General features: G+C 43.6%; 1 long non-coding RNA gene across 2 annotated transcripts in view; it reads left to right on the top strand.

Moving 5' to 3' along the window:
* LOC109299439 overlaps nucleotides 1–14,058 on the top strand; it is a 47,581-nt gene that overhangs the window by 31,956 nt on the left and 1,567 nt on the right. For both annotated transcript variants that reach the window (XR_002097846.1, XR_002097844.1), the window contains one exon: nucleotides 4,282–4,489. This is a non-coding gene — a long non-coding RNA (uncharacterized LOC109299439). The remainder of the gene's footprint in view (nucleotides 1–4,281; nucleotides 4,490–14,058) is intronic.

Genomic DNA, 14,058 nt, shown 5'->3' with positions numbered 1-14,058 from the left:
GCAGTCTTTTTTTTTTTTTAAACCCACCACTTCAATTTAGGGCCCCTGTTTCATCTACACGCCCTATGTCTTGTAGCATTTGTAGCTCAAAATCTGATGCAGTGTTTCTTTCTCCCACTTTCTATTCTCAGACGAGAATCTCTTCGGTGTACTAATACATAAAACAAGTGAATAAAGCTGAATTATAGTGGTGTAGGCTGGCCAGGAAAACATTTGGACAGGAGCCAGTTGAACTCTACTACAGAGCAAATACAAATCCCAATCCAGGGATAATAACTGTCTTCTGTGCATTTGTCAGGCACACTGCACATACTGCTGTTTCTTCCATAATTACATTAATACACAAAGCAGTGATTAAGTGATGATAAGGTTATGACTGAAGAAAACAAAAGGCTTTAAACCCATTGGATACTGATAGTGCTGCCCAGTGCTGAGACTGGCACTGAAGCACAAAGGATGTAAGATGGTCATCACATGCAATAGGCCTAACACAATGAGGTCAGGATGGTGTCTGGACTAAACCTCTTTAGTGCTGGCTCTACAAGAGGATCTGTTGCTATGGACCCTGCTGGCCAAATGCAGTCTCATCTGTAGCATAAATATCCAGAGAAACAGGGTTTCTAGCAGAGATACTGACACGGTGTTTATGATGTGGTGCTAGTATATCTTCTTGCATAGACAGAGCTGGTTTCATGATGGTGAAGCCTAGAGATCCCATCAGTGATCAGGATCACATTGAGCTAAGCATTCTACAGACCCCTTATGAGGCTTGCTCCTTACCTTGAAGAGTTTTCAATCTAAAAAGACAAGACAGACAAAAGGTGGAAGGGGAAACCAGTATGAAATGGCATAATGAAGATCACCTAGTGGATCAATGGCAGAGCCTCCAGTGCCCAGGGTCTAGCTTCTGGATCCTGCTCCCCTGTGCGATGTTTGTCGAGCTCTCTCCCACCTGTTATGTGAGCTGTGAAAGATGAAGTCTGATTCCTGCAGCGTTTCCAGCATGCACTCCACTGAGCACTGCTTAAACGTGGAAGAGAAATCTAAGGCAAAAGACTGGGATTTTGGGGAACAGAAGAGATGCTGATTAGTTGAAAGAAGTATCCTTCGTAATTGGATTTTTGTCATTTTTTTAATACATTACAGAACATGGTTTGACGTGATGATGTTGAGCCAAAACAAAGACGACAACAAAATGGTGCTTAAGCTGACTGAGGAATAACCAGTTAGTGTTTAAAACCCAGCTAATGAAGTGTGTGTATCTAATGTCTGAGTTAATTTTCAGTCATATTTGTTTTAAGCCAGCAGGTCAATATATTTTAATTTATATGTACTATCAAACAGTCAAATATAGAAATAAACTGCCTTTTTATTTTTAAAGATGAATTAATTCTGTTTGCAAAAATATACTTAATGTACAGGAATCTTGATTCTGTGGGAGCTCCCTGAACTTTCATTTAAATAAGATTTCCATTTGTATTACATTGGAGTTGACAGAGAGGAAAAAATGAACAGCCATCTGGTAATCAGTTTATTTCCCATAATGAAAACAAATCCGCAATCTCACTAATCTAAAGGGCACAGCGAGGTAACTTTGTGAGGAGCCCGTTACTTGCAGCGCAGGCTGCTTAAGTTCATTTAGCAAGAAATAACAGTTTGCAAAGTTCCTGAAGAGTGAGATGCAACTGCTGAGTGCTGTGGGCTGATCCCAGTCTTGCTGATGGCAAAAGCTGCTCTTTATATGATTTCAGTACATGCTGCACTGGGCCCAAATGCATGAGCAAGGGCTTCTCATTTTCTAGTTTTGAAAGCAGTTAGTTTTTACCAGGAGGATTTTTGTTTATAGTAAAGCCTCTGTGATCTGGTCTTAAAATAGGAGCTAATCATATTTACACTGCCAGCATAAACAGGCCTCCGTGGAAACAAACTGGTCCCATGATGTTGCCCTGAGGGGTCAGGCCAACTCTCAGGATTTCAATATTGCGCTGTTAGACAGGAGGGTGTGACACAATTGCACATATACAAGCACACAAATCAATTAGGGGCATACACACACACAACCAGCTCAGGCACATACACATCCAAACCAGCCTACGCACATGCATACCTATCACCAATTCAAACTCATACACTATACACCCCAAACTTAGACACAGATCACTAATTTGTATATCATGTACACAATGCCACATATACATAGATACACACACTCACCAGTTCACACACACACAACCCACATACACATACACACAGGTAAGTTCCTAACTTGGATGGTACAGTGTGTATGTGTGTGCTTGGGGTACCTGGGATACTTGGGGGAAGGTTCAGGTGAGAGAGGGAGTTAAAGTGTAGAGAGTGAAAGTTGCCAGAACTGGGATTAGAACTGGTGGACTACAGAGAAGCTGGCTAAGGAACTGAGGCTTGGGTTTACTTAAGGTAGACTGGGGCTGGAAACTGAGGCAGACAGCTGAGATATGGGGGGGGGACGGGACGGATGGACAGATAAGTGGTGGCAAGGAGGAGACAACCAGGAAAGAAACTGAAGCAGAAACCTGGTTGCTCAGGGGAAAAGGAAAAGGCAGTGGGGATAAGACAGTGGCAAAGGAACAGGGCGTTTGGAGGCAGAAAGGAGCTCAGGACGGGTGTTGGGGGTGGCAGTGAGCCAGAAGCAGGAGAGGGAGAAATGAGACAGAAGTTAGAGGGGCGAGGAGCAGAGGTTGGAGCAGGGCCAAACCATAGTAAAGCAAAACGCAGCTTGGGGGTCCAAATAACAGTTTTATTAAACAGACAGCATGCTGCACAGCCCCATGAAGTTATTGGTGCGCACGCGCATACACGCACACACAGCAGGAGAAAGAGACTCGGTGGAAGGGCTGGAGTCCAGGTAGGGAAATGAAGCAGAGTCCAAGTCCTTGGTTGAAGAGGGGATGGAGGGTGATGGCTACCTATCCAGGCTAAAAAGAGGTCCTTGTCCAGTAGGTGTTGTCCAGAGGGGGGTTGCTGGCAGGGCCTCTGGGTGGATAGGTGGTGTGGCATGGTGATGGTCCAGATGGAGAGGTCATCTCACTGGGTCTGTTTTCACTGCCTCTTTTTATAGGGGCAGACCTTGTGTGACCCTAGTGACAGGAGGTATGCCCAGGCAAGGGTCAGCCCCTGGCGTACTGAGCATGTGCGCTCCATGCAGGGATGTGCAGTTTTGGGTGTCTGTAATGGTGGGGTACAATGGTAGATTTCCTGGTTCTGCAGGGTCTTTTGTCTTTTCAAATGCTGGGTTCTTGTCTCTGTTCCTGGGTGAGGTCGTGGTTCCTGGATGAATCCATGCGAGGTGATGGCCCAGTCATTACAGGCCATTCAGTAGAGGCCTGCTACCATTGTATTTCATTCATTACCAATCACTGTCATTCATCCAGGAATCAATTTACATGGGAGGGGTACGTGACTCATACAGTTGCAACATGGGATGCCCAGGCAAAGGACACAAGATGGAGACTTGACATATTAAATGGAAACTTGACATGACTTTGGTTCACTTACAAACACAGGCCTAAACATATAATATTCATATGAAACCATAAAAAACAACACAAAAATGATGATAATACAATATACAACAGTAAAAATCAATACAAACCTAATAAGTATACAATATAAAACAGTGGACATCCAAAACCAAAAACTTGCGACCAAAATAAAAATGTTAAAGCTTATCCTAAGTCTGAGTTCACTTATACTTATCTATAGGGAATAGAGAGGGAGAGAAAAAGTCAGAAATGGTTGGGGAAGGGGAGGGAATACATTTTTAAAATAAATAAATAAAAGCAAAACTGGGGGTTTTGCTACATTGACTGCAGGTGAAATTCCTCAGAGGCTCTCAAAAGCGTTATTTTTGCTACTTTTCTAAAGTTGTTCTATCAATTTTCAGGAGTGTGTGCAGAGGCAAATGGTCTAATCTTGTGTCACACTGCACAAGCCTCTAGCTTGAACACCTTGGTCATGATTAATGACCCCTCCTGGAAATGACAACCATTTTAAGGCAGTCATGGGGGACAAACCTGTCCTGGCTTACCTGCAGCCCTGCAACCTCAAAAGAGGTCTCTCAAGCAATGGGCTACCTAATACCTCACTGAGGCACCAGGCTTTGCAGTTGACCCAGATGCCACTGTGCTCCCTTATCAATACAGGCCATATACCATCATTGGATAAAATAACATAGATTATTACATCTGAGACTCATTCACCTTCACCTCTACCAACTTTATATATGCCATCATTGCCTTACAGTGCTTCTCTGCTGTCTATGTTGGATCAACAGGGTAACTCCTGATGTGAAGGAACGAGGGGACATTGATCTGACAAAAGCCTTTGGCAGAACACTTTAAACTGCCTGGACTTTCCTGACCTCAGAATAGCTGTTTTTATCCAGTAAAACTTTGAAAGCCAACTTGAACGCAAAATTGAGGAAAAGAAATCATCCACAGACTGGTTTGTGGTAAGGATGGTCTAAATAGGGGCTATAGTTTCTTATCCTGTTACTTGGATTACTTCTTGTGAGTCCTTTTGGTCCCTATGGCTGCATCCAGTTGTGTGTGGATGTTTGGTTCCCCAGGGATAACTAGTGGCGGCACACGTTGTGCTGCTGCTAGTTGTCCTTTGGGAAATGCCTGTGCCACATGCACAGTGGCATGCGGTAAGTTACCCCGGGGCAGCCTTACCTGGGAGCCTCCCAGGGCTTCAGCAGCAGCGATCCTGCCATACAGAGCCTGGCTCCAGCTCTGTGGCGTATGCTACCACCGCGTGTGCCATTCCAATTTTTCCCCCATATGGGTTTTTTTTGACCCCTGGATATCTCTCAGAAAAGCCCTCTACACTGCTCCCTTGCAGCGCGGAGAACAACGAGAGGTGTGGTATGTGGCGCCGCATATGTGTCTGGTGCGACATGCTGCACAACCATGCTAGTCTGGACGCAGCCTATGAGTTTATTACTTGTTTGCTTCTCTCAGCACTGCCCCTTTCCCCCTTCCTTTTTCTCCCTTCCTTCCTTGTCTTGTATATTCAAATCACTCTATTTAGTATCCTGCTCTGTGGATGCCATTTCATAGCATCTGATGAAGTGAGATCTTACTTGGGAAAGCTTATACATCTTTGATTCAGTTGGTCTATAAAGTGCATCTCTACCCTGCCTAGTGCACAGTAGTTGCAAAGCTGGGCACTGTTGGGGGTGGGGAAATGTCATCTCTTCATAGTTAAGAGTTGCAATCGAATGCCAACATGTATGGGCAACAGGCAGGAATGTAGGCTCTCGGAGGTATAACCGGTCAGGTCTGTGCCGGGGCAGCAGCCAGAGCTGGACCGCTAGTGGTGGTGTGGCAACCAGGAAAGCAGCTCCTGGAAAGCAGACCCCCAGTTACGTTACTGTAGGCTCTTTAAATGTGTCAATCTTCTGGTAGGGAAGGGACTGGGGAATTTTATCAGTCATGGGACTGTATTCTGGAAACTGTGCCTCAGCTCAATTTTGAGGAGATGAGGTACAGGGTAAGATTTTAGAGAGAATTTTTCTTTCTGGTGGCCTGTCAGGAGTCCTAGAAAACAGCCAGGAAAGAAGAGCCTTTCACAGTTCTGGTTGCTAAAAACTATGGAGGCCTTTGGTAATTGGGCCCAAGTGCTTTGTGCTGCTTTACTCTTGCTTTAATTTCTGTGTGTGTATGTGTGTGTGTGCACGCGTGCACGTGCACACATGCACACGTGTATGAAATCTAAAGAGAGAAAAATGTAGTTTGGGCTCTACTCCCTTGATGCCCCTAGCTTAGAGGACACCTTGGTAATGGTGGACAACACAAAATTTAGGCTGGTTCCATTTTGAGCCTTATTTTTCTTTTCTGTTTAGCAGAATTAGAGAAGATCTTTGAGAGACAGAGCTGTCAAAGGGTGAAGACAGTGGGCCAGCACCCCGCCTGTGTTAGGGCCTGTTTCTGCATGTCTTCTCTCTTTCTGCCTTGTCTGCTTTGCCGATGATTCAGGGCAGGACGGTCTCTGCCTAACATGCTTGTACAGAGACCGACTCAGTGCAGCATTAATTTTTATTGGGGTCTTTAGGTGTTTCTTTAATATAAGTAATATTACTTGGCCTTAATGTTTCTGATACCTGTATGGATAGAGTAGATTGTCTTCTTTAAATCTGAAGCAATTAATGACATGATTTGAAAAGTCCAGCCGGCTAGAAGCTGTTCTGTTTGCTTCTCTGGAAAACACGAGTTTTTTGCCATTTCTAAATTTACAATGACATGATTCACACCCTTAAAGACTTGTCCATACGGGGCTGTAAGAGCAAGCAGGTTAAAAGTCATAAATAAGTCATCCTCACTAATGACTCTATCCCAGTTGCTGAATTTGGTCTTGAAAGGTTTCCACATTAATACTCTGAAGGCTGAAACTTTCATGACCGCATTCTGGCATGTAGTGCTGACATTCCTTTGCCAACTTGCTGATGCTAGGAAAACTTCCAAGCCCAAAGCTCTGGTGTGTAAAATATTACTTGCCAGCATGATGGTAGAGGGATCCACTTTCCTTGCCAGCCCATTGGAGCAGAGATTTGTTTTCTATCGGAGTTAAGTCCTCCAAATATTGCACTTGGGTTCCCCCCGCTACCGCAAAATATGCAATGAACAGTTATGATTGCAAGCTTGCTCACTGCTGTCAGTGAAAAATCAAGTGTGGGGAATCGGGCCAGTTCTTCCCAGATGGGGCAGTCCGTAAGATGTGGCTGAGATCCTGAAAGACAACTGCAAAGCTAATCTGAATGACTGCTTGCAAGTTCAGCCTCAGTCCACGATCAGCTTCCTGGCATGGCTCGGTCTAGAGCAGATGGAAGGGAGTGTAGGCCCAGGATCTCGCACTCCTCATTGCATGGCGGGAAGACTGGCAGCTTGGAGGGAAATAGGATCACATGTGATTCAGCTTATTAAGTCTTGGGTACAGATGTTATGCATTACTGTAGTTTAATTACATATAGGACTTTGCTACACGTGAAACTTTCTGCACTGAACATAAATCACAGTGTACGGTTTTCTGCACATAACACTTTATACTACGATCATGCTAGAGTATTCTTTGGTAGAAGACATAAAGCCTCGTAGATGAATTGCTGCCCAGCACTTTTTCACATTCAGCTGCCACTGGCAGAAATCAAGTCTGGGATGGTGGTACAGTAACTTGTATGAAGAACTACTTGCTGATGGGCCTCTAAGCCCAACTGCTATCTTGTGTAGTTTAGCAGCCCAAGAACCTGGCATTTTCCTTTGTCTGAAGGGGAGAAATAACCAGTATCTGTATTTGGGTTTGATAGCTCAACTCCACCTCCATGTCTTTGTAGAATCTTCTTGCAGATCTGTAGTTTAGCAACACGAGCAAATTTTGAGGGCTCAGCAGCTGCCATGGTGATGCTTGTGACCAGATGTTCAAAGCACTTGGCATCCAACGTGCTGAGCTCTTTGGAAAATCTGGCCCTTAGTGTCAGGCCTTGGTTATCCAGATCAGCCAACCTCCTCTCGCTCAACAAGCTATGTTATGGAATTGGAGAATGCCTCAGAAGAAACCTCTATCCATTCTGCTATGGTTGTATTTTCTATCACTAAGGCTATGAAGGAGCATTAAAGGGTTAAAAACATTGCCCCCACATTGTCAAGCTGGAAGTTTCCTGTGGTTCTCTACAGGAGGATCTGCAGGGTGGAGGTAAGGAGACTTACTTTTTGCTGTAACGGAGACCGCAGGGGTGCTTTCACAGGCACTTGCTTAAGGAAAATTCATAGCTCAGCAGAAACTTGAAGGCTTTGGAGAATAATTTTACAAGCAACAGCTTTTGAGCATCGAGCCTCAGAGAAATGGCTGAGTCTATGGAAGGTATTTGGGATTTATTAGAAATGTTGCTAGGAAGGTGGTAACATATAGCCTATTTTTATACTTGACTTCCCTTTTGGTTACTTTGGAGATTTACATGCCCTGATCAGTGACATGACATAACCCTAAAATCATGGAGCATTTAACTGTGGATGTTGGTGAAGAAGAGCGTGTCAGACATTTATTGCTGCCTCCTAATTGTCAGTAGGTAATTTCCCCTATCATTCTGTAACGCCAGCAGGGCAACGTTCCTCAGTCGCAGAAAATGCCAGCTGTGCATTTTGGAGAGCTTAGGATGCTTCTGCCTGGGAGAAGATGGTCCATATTATCTGCTTAGCAAAGGAGAAATAGAATATTCTATGTAATTCTAATAGGTTTTTTACAGGTACTATTGATGTAATTTGAAAGTCTCCATTCTTATGATTTCTGTCAGTGATCCTTGAAGCAATCACTCTTAAAAAGAAGGCCAGTAATCCATTTAATTATTGAAAAATGTTGGATTGTCCAGTTTTTGGACTCGGCTTTTGGACAGATTCTGATGCAAACCTAAAATATTTAACTTTACACCCACTTCTCTCTAGCAGAATGCCATGTCCAATAGCTCCTGACCTTCAGGAAAGTTTGAATTTAGTTTTTGATCTGAACTTTTGAATTGAGGCGGGTAGCTAGTATTTAGCCTGTCCTCCCTCAGTTTTTAATCTGCTAATTAAACATGTTTTCTTGCCTGCATCACTCTTGTGTTCAGCCACTGGGCTCTCAAGGAATAAGGGGGCACATGCAAAGATCCATTCAACCAACAACCTCTGCCTCCTAAGTAGTACAGCAATTCTGCCAAGTGATTCACTCGGAATCTGTGCTTAAGCTTGCATCACCGCTAGCTTGACAGTGAGGTATGGCAACACTGCAGGCTCTTACAGCTCAACGCATCTTCCTCATACTTAAGTTTACAGTGAATTTTTGCAGTGTTTTTCAGCGATTCTCATCAATGTTTAGAACAGTCTGGTGGGTAAAACTTGGAGGTCTTTTGAATTGTAGCTCTGAGAGGTTTCATTGCCACACCAATTAAGATTCAGTAATATATTAGATAGTAAAATGGAACCTTGTGAGGAGAAGACTGTATCAGTTTAATGTGCATGCAGTAATTACCTATTTTGGGGTGACATTTAATAGACTCCAGTTCATTGCTGCTCTTTTAAGCCTTTTGTATAGGGATTGCTGGGAAAGAATGTGCACTTAACATTTTGGGATCTGACAAAAGAGGAGAAAATTATACCCCTCGGCTATATCCTTTTGATCTTGTATTTTTACCAAGGTGAAAATGAGGTGTACGCCAGACATAAGATACAGAGTATATTTGAGATCTTTACCTAGATTGTTTTGATAATTCCTCTGTGTGTTCATTCTGTGTTTGGATGTTATTAAGAGTAATAACACTAATCCTTGTAATTCTGATCGCAGAAGCATTTACAGAAGTATTTATTTCATACTGAAGGTTTTCTTTTTCTTTTGGCGGTGGGGGGGGGGGGGCTACTTCCCTCCTTTTCTGAACCTTTTTTGATTAATTAAATGGTAAAGTTATGGTTTTGCAGCAGCTGGCAATTCAGTTCAGTGGTTGGTGCTCATTGGAAGTACAGCTGAAACATTCGATATACATTAAATCCCATTATGTACCTGGATTAAAAGTTAATTTGTAGGCAAATTAAAGGATTTGGACTGTCTCCAATTTCTGTTACCATTTTGCACAAGTATCCACTGGTTAAAGTCGGAGTAATTAGCATAATAGGAGCTTGACTCTCCTAATTTATACTGGTATAAAATGAGTAGCTTGGATTTTATTTTTATTTTTGACTCAACCCCCAACCTCCTTTCTCTCCCTGTGATGTAAAGGTCACTCTAACAGTAATAAGCTTAGCCTCAGGGTACCCCATGAGGTAGGAAATGCTATTGTGAATGGGGGGCTGGAGGTACTGGGACGCAGAGAAATTTTAATCCGTAGATCCATAGAAAAACTTGGATGCTTCCAAGACAAAGGCTACAGCTAGACAAAGCTTTGGCTGCAATGATCTAGTTGGGGATGGTCCTGCTTTGAGCCAGGGGGTTGGACTAGATGACTTCCTGAGGTCCCTTCCAACCCTCATTTTCTATGATACAGCACTTAAGTCTTGGGTGGCTGGTCCCCTTGTAAGGAATCCTGAAGTAAGATGCTACACTCTCTCTACTAGCTTTTGAGTGTGTCTACTGGCATGGGCCCATTGTGGGACTTTGGCATTGCTCCACGGAGCTTCTGGATTCTCATAAGGCTGGGGCAGGAGCTAGGCACTCAGTTGTTTAGATCCAGTCAGCCTTGGAAGGCAAAGGTGCCTTGGGAACCATCATGTTAATAAGGGATCCACCTAGCCATTTGATACCTCTCCAAGAGTAGGTTGCCTCTGAGCAGGAGGTTTTGGGTCACCGGTTTGAATAGGCAGTCCGTGTGAGTTCTGTGAGAAGTGCCCAAGTCCTTGCTGGCATCTGGCTCTGAATGGCTTGTGCATGCAAGTGGTAGAGCCAGGGATGGGACCCACATTTCCTGAACATCATGAGCCCCTTCCTCCAGAAGTCCATACTCTCACTGAAGTAAACATAGTTACACTGAAGCCAGTGAGAGGAGATGTGGAGAAGCAAGTTTCTTCTACCCAAACAGGGATTTAAAGGGGGGGAAAAAAAAGCAGCCTTTGTGAGTTGCATTGTATCTTGAATGCTGAGAGCCCTCCCACAGTGCAGGCAGCTCACACCAGCCTGTAGAATAAGAAACCTCTTTCTGATTAAATATAAATAATAAAGCAGCAGGAATAAAAGAGGAAAATGCAACTCATATTTGCAATAACAAGGCTTGAAAAGGACAATTTACAGGAAGCTTCAACACAGTCTAGGAAGCAGTAACACAGCAACACAAAGTTTTTGCAGGTGATTTTTATATTGCCTTGTTGATGGAGAGAAGGGTAGGATTTTATTTCTGTATACAAAACCAATAGTGTGTCCTGGGGTGCAGCGAGGAGGAACAAAGTGACATGGCTTGTCTCATATGTTCAAACTATCCAAGAATATGTATATTTGGAGGAAAACATGCTGCTGAAAATAAACCTTATGTAAATCTTGATCTGAAATAAAAAGGGCAGATCATCAGCTTATCTAAATCATGGAAGTCAATAGAGTTGTACTGATTTACTGTAGCTGAGGTATGACCTACTTACTTTTCGCTGGCTGTGCTTCAATTCTTAGGATGTTCCAGGCTCTGCCAACCTGTGGCAGGCTGCCACAAGTGGCATGAGCAGCTGTTGTGTATGGCAGCAGATTGGGGAAGGGGCAGGGAACACAGTGGCAGATAAGGTAGAGTGAAGAGCAGCAAATCAGGAAGGAAACATAGTGCAGGGAGCAGAAAACAGAACAGCAGATCAGGGAGGGAGCAAAAAGTGGATTAGGCAGGAGAAAGGGATTGTAATGGCACTCCAGGAGGCTGTGAAGTCTCATTTGTGGCACACCTGCCAAAAAGGTTATCCCACATTAGGATATACAATCCTAATCCAATTAGGGCCACCTTCACTAATATAATTGATGTAGCTCAGATGAAGTCAATGGAGACAATTTTTTCAGCTGTATTGTGTAACCTAACCTTGTGTTGTCTCCTGCAGCATGTTTCATATGACTGAGTCCAACTAGTGAATCATGGTACTGAAGTGAAGGGCCAAATCCTTGGCTGGCACAAATAGCATAAGCCTACTGAAGTCAGGGGAAGCATGAAGGAGCTATTAAAAGTGACAACAAATTGCAAATAAGAGCTTTACCTGTGCCTTCTGGAATAGTAAATCCTGCCTCTGAGCAGGATTTGAACTGTGTGACCTGGAGGCCCCTAGCAACTCTACGAATAACACAAATATACGTACCCTCAATGTGCTCCCAAAGAAGTTGCACCACATTCTGTTAACTTGGAGAGGGCATGCAGAGGAGACAATAATTAAAGAGCATGACTGGGCTGAACAAGAGTTGCTTCCAATTCAGCTGAAATGAGCAAAAATAAAACTCATCTTTTAATAGTTCATCCTTCCTTTTAGCAGGTTTCTGTTAAGCGAGCAGTGTCTGGTCCCTGGGCAGACTGCTGTACCAGTGATGGAAGATCAAATGTTTCCCCGCACACCCCCACCTAGTAAAGACTTTGGTCATTAAAACATTTCTCCAGAGTGGCTTGTTCCTGTCAGAAATCGAAGGTCATAAAGGAAGAAGTCAGAGTTTATTTACTTCCACCCTGCTGCTCTAATTAAAGGGTCAGAGGCAGCCAAAGACCGCGAGCTCCATTTGGTTCTCTCAGTAAGGCCCTACAATTTATTCTGAAGTGGGGGTATAGCCACATCCTTCTGGTAGTGTTCAAAGACTTTGAAAGATCAGCAATACTCTTGGGTTTTTATCCGTTTCACTCAGGAAGGAGCTGGTCACAATTAAATTACATTAATTAATTTAAATATCAACTACAAGCCTGATTTTTAAAGAAAAGGAAGGGCAGGAAGGGATGCTGATGATATGTAGTGCAGAAAGTACTCTGAATTTCCTGCCTAGTCATGCTTTAACATTAACCCCCTCCCCGCCTCCCCGGGGTGAACTTCCTTGTGATTTATCTAAAGAAATATGTTAGCAGGAAAACAAATCATTTGAAATGTGCATTCCTTACCACAGCAAATAGAATTAACACCAGATCCTATTCCACCTATTATGCATACAAGTGGACCTCGGTGTGATCCTATGCCATTCTGCTGAAGTCTCTGTAGTTCCACTGGTACAGAAGGTGGGTGAGTCCTCCTCCTCCTTCTCCTCACTGCTTTTTTGACTCGGTCTTAAAGGTCAGATGATGGCATGGTACAAAATGCATTAATGCATTTTCAGGGGCTTGAACAGGGTGGAATAGACTCTCACTTGGGTGCCTATGTCCACATAGATGCCCAGGAGGTGCCATAGAATCTGGCCCTAAGCACTAAGTTATTTGTTTTGGAGGATGAATAGGATACAGTGCCCAGAAAGTAGCAAACTGATGATAGCGGGCCAGTTGCCATCATGTTCAGCTTCCTTTGTATTGCCCAGCTGGTGAAAGGGGCTCCAAAGGGAGCTTGGTGGAGCTGCTGGTGATAACTCTTTCAAAGGAACAGTTATAACATAGCTGGTGCATAGTCAGTGAAGCTGTCTCTGTGCATAATGGTGCCTATCGAGATTAGGAAGGGACATTTTAAGAGAAGAATGGGCAGGAACAGAGTGCATTATGGAATAATGGTCCTGGTTGTCAAGACAAGCTAGTAGAAGGTCCTTAGGTTGCTTTAATATGTACTACTTAGCCTTCTGCTAGCATCAGAAACTCCTTTTCCTCAGCTTTACTGAACTCCCTTCCAGCAAAGTGTAGGGTCAAGTCAATATGCAAATAGCATAATTTTTCACACAATTCTGTGTGCACGTGGGGGCAAGATATGGATATGGTAGGAAATACATTATAACTTAATTTATAAATATATGGGCAATGGTAACAGCCCCAGTAGTTATATTAGAAAATTTAAACCTGTTTTGAGCCCTGAAATGTAAGGACATAAGGCAACCTCAAACTGATAGCAGTCAGGAAAAATACCAGCACTTATCCTATTGATAAGTTTATTTCACAATGGCCCATATTTTTAGGGGTTCAGTTTGAAAATTTTGGCCACCCTGCTGTTGTTCTGGTCCCCTGCATAGAGTGTATTTCATTCAAAACAAGTGACAGTTAAGGAACTAAATCAAGTTTGTGATGCTTGGTCTTGGGTTCAGTGCATTAGGCTATACTTACTGTGTTAATATATAAGCCTGCAGAAAAGGATCTTTGAGTCTAGCATGAAGGACTGACAACATGGGACATATCTGCAAACCATGTTTCATAGTTTCTAGGGTCGGAAGGGACCTGAGCAGATCATCTAGTCCAACCCCCTGCCATGGCAGGAAAGAGTACTGGGGTCAAACGACCCCAGTAAGGTGGTCATCCAACCTCCTCTTAAAAACCCCCAGGGTGGGAGCCTGCACCACCTCACTTGGAAGCTGGTTCCAGACCCTAGCCGCCCTGACCGTGAAGTAGCGCCTCCTGATGTCCAACTTAAACCTTCCCTCCGCCAGCTTGTGACC

Source organism: Gavialis gangeticus, unplaced genomic scaffold (assembly GCF_001723915.1).
Source record: "Gavialis gangeticus isolate Ggan-Ray unplaced genomic scaffold, GavGan_comp1, whole genome shotgun sequence".
Classification (NCBI taxonomy): domain Eukaryota; kingdom Metazoa; phylum Chordata; order Crocodylia; family Gavialidae; genus Gavialis; species Gavialis gangeticus.
This window is presented reverse-complemented; position numbering and strand designations above follow the sequence as displayed.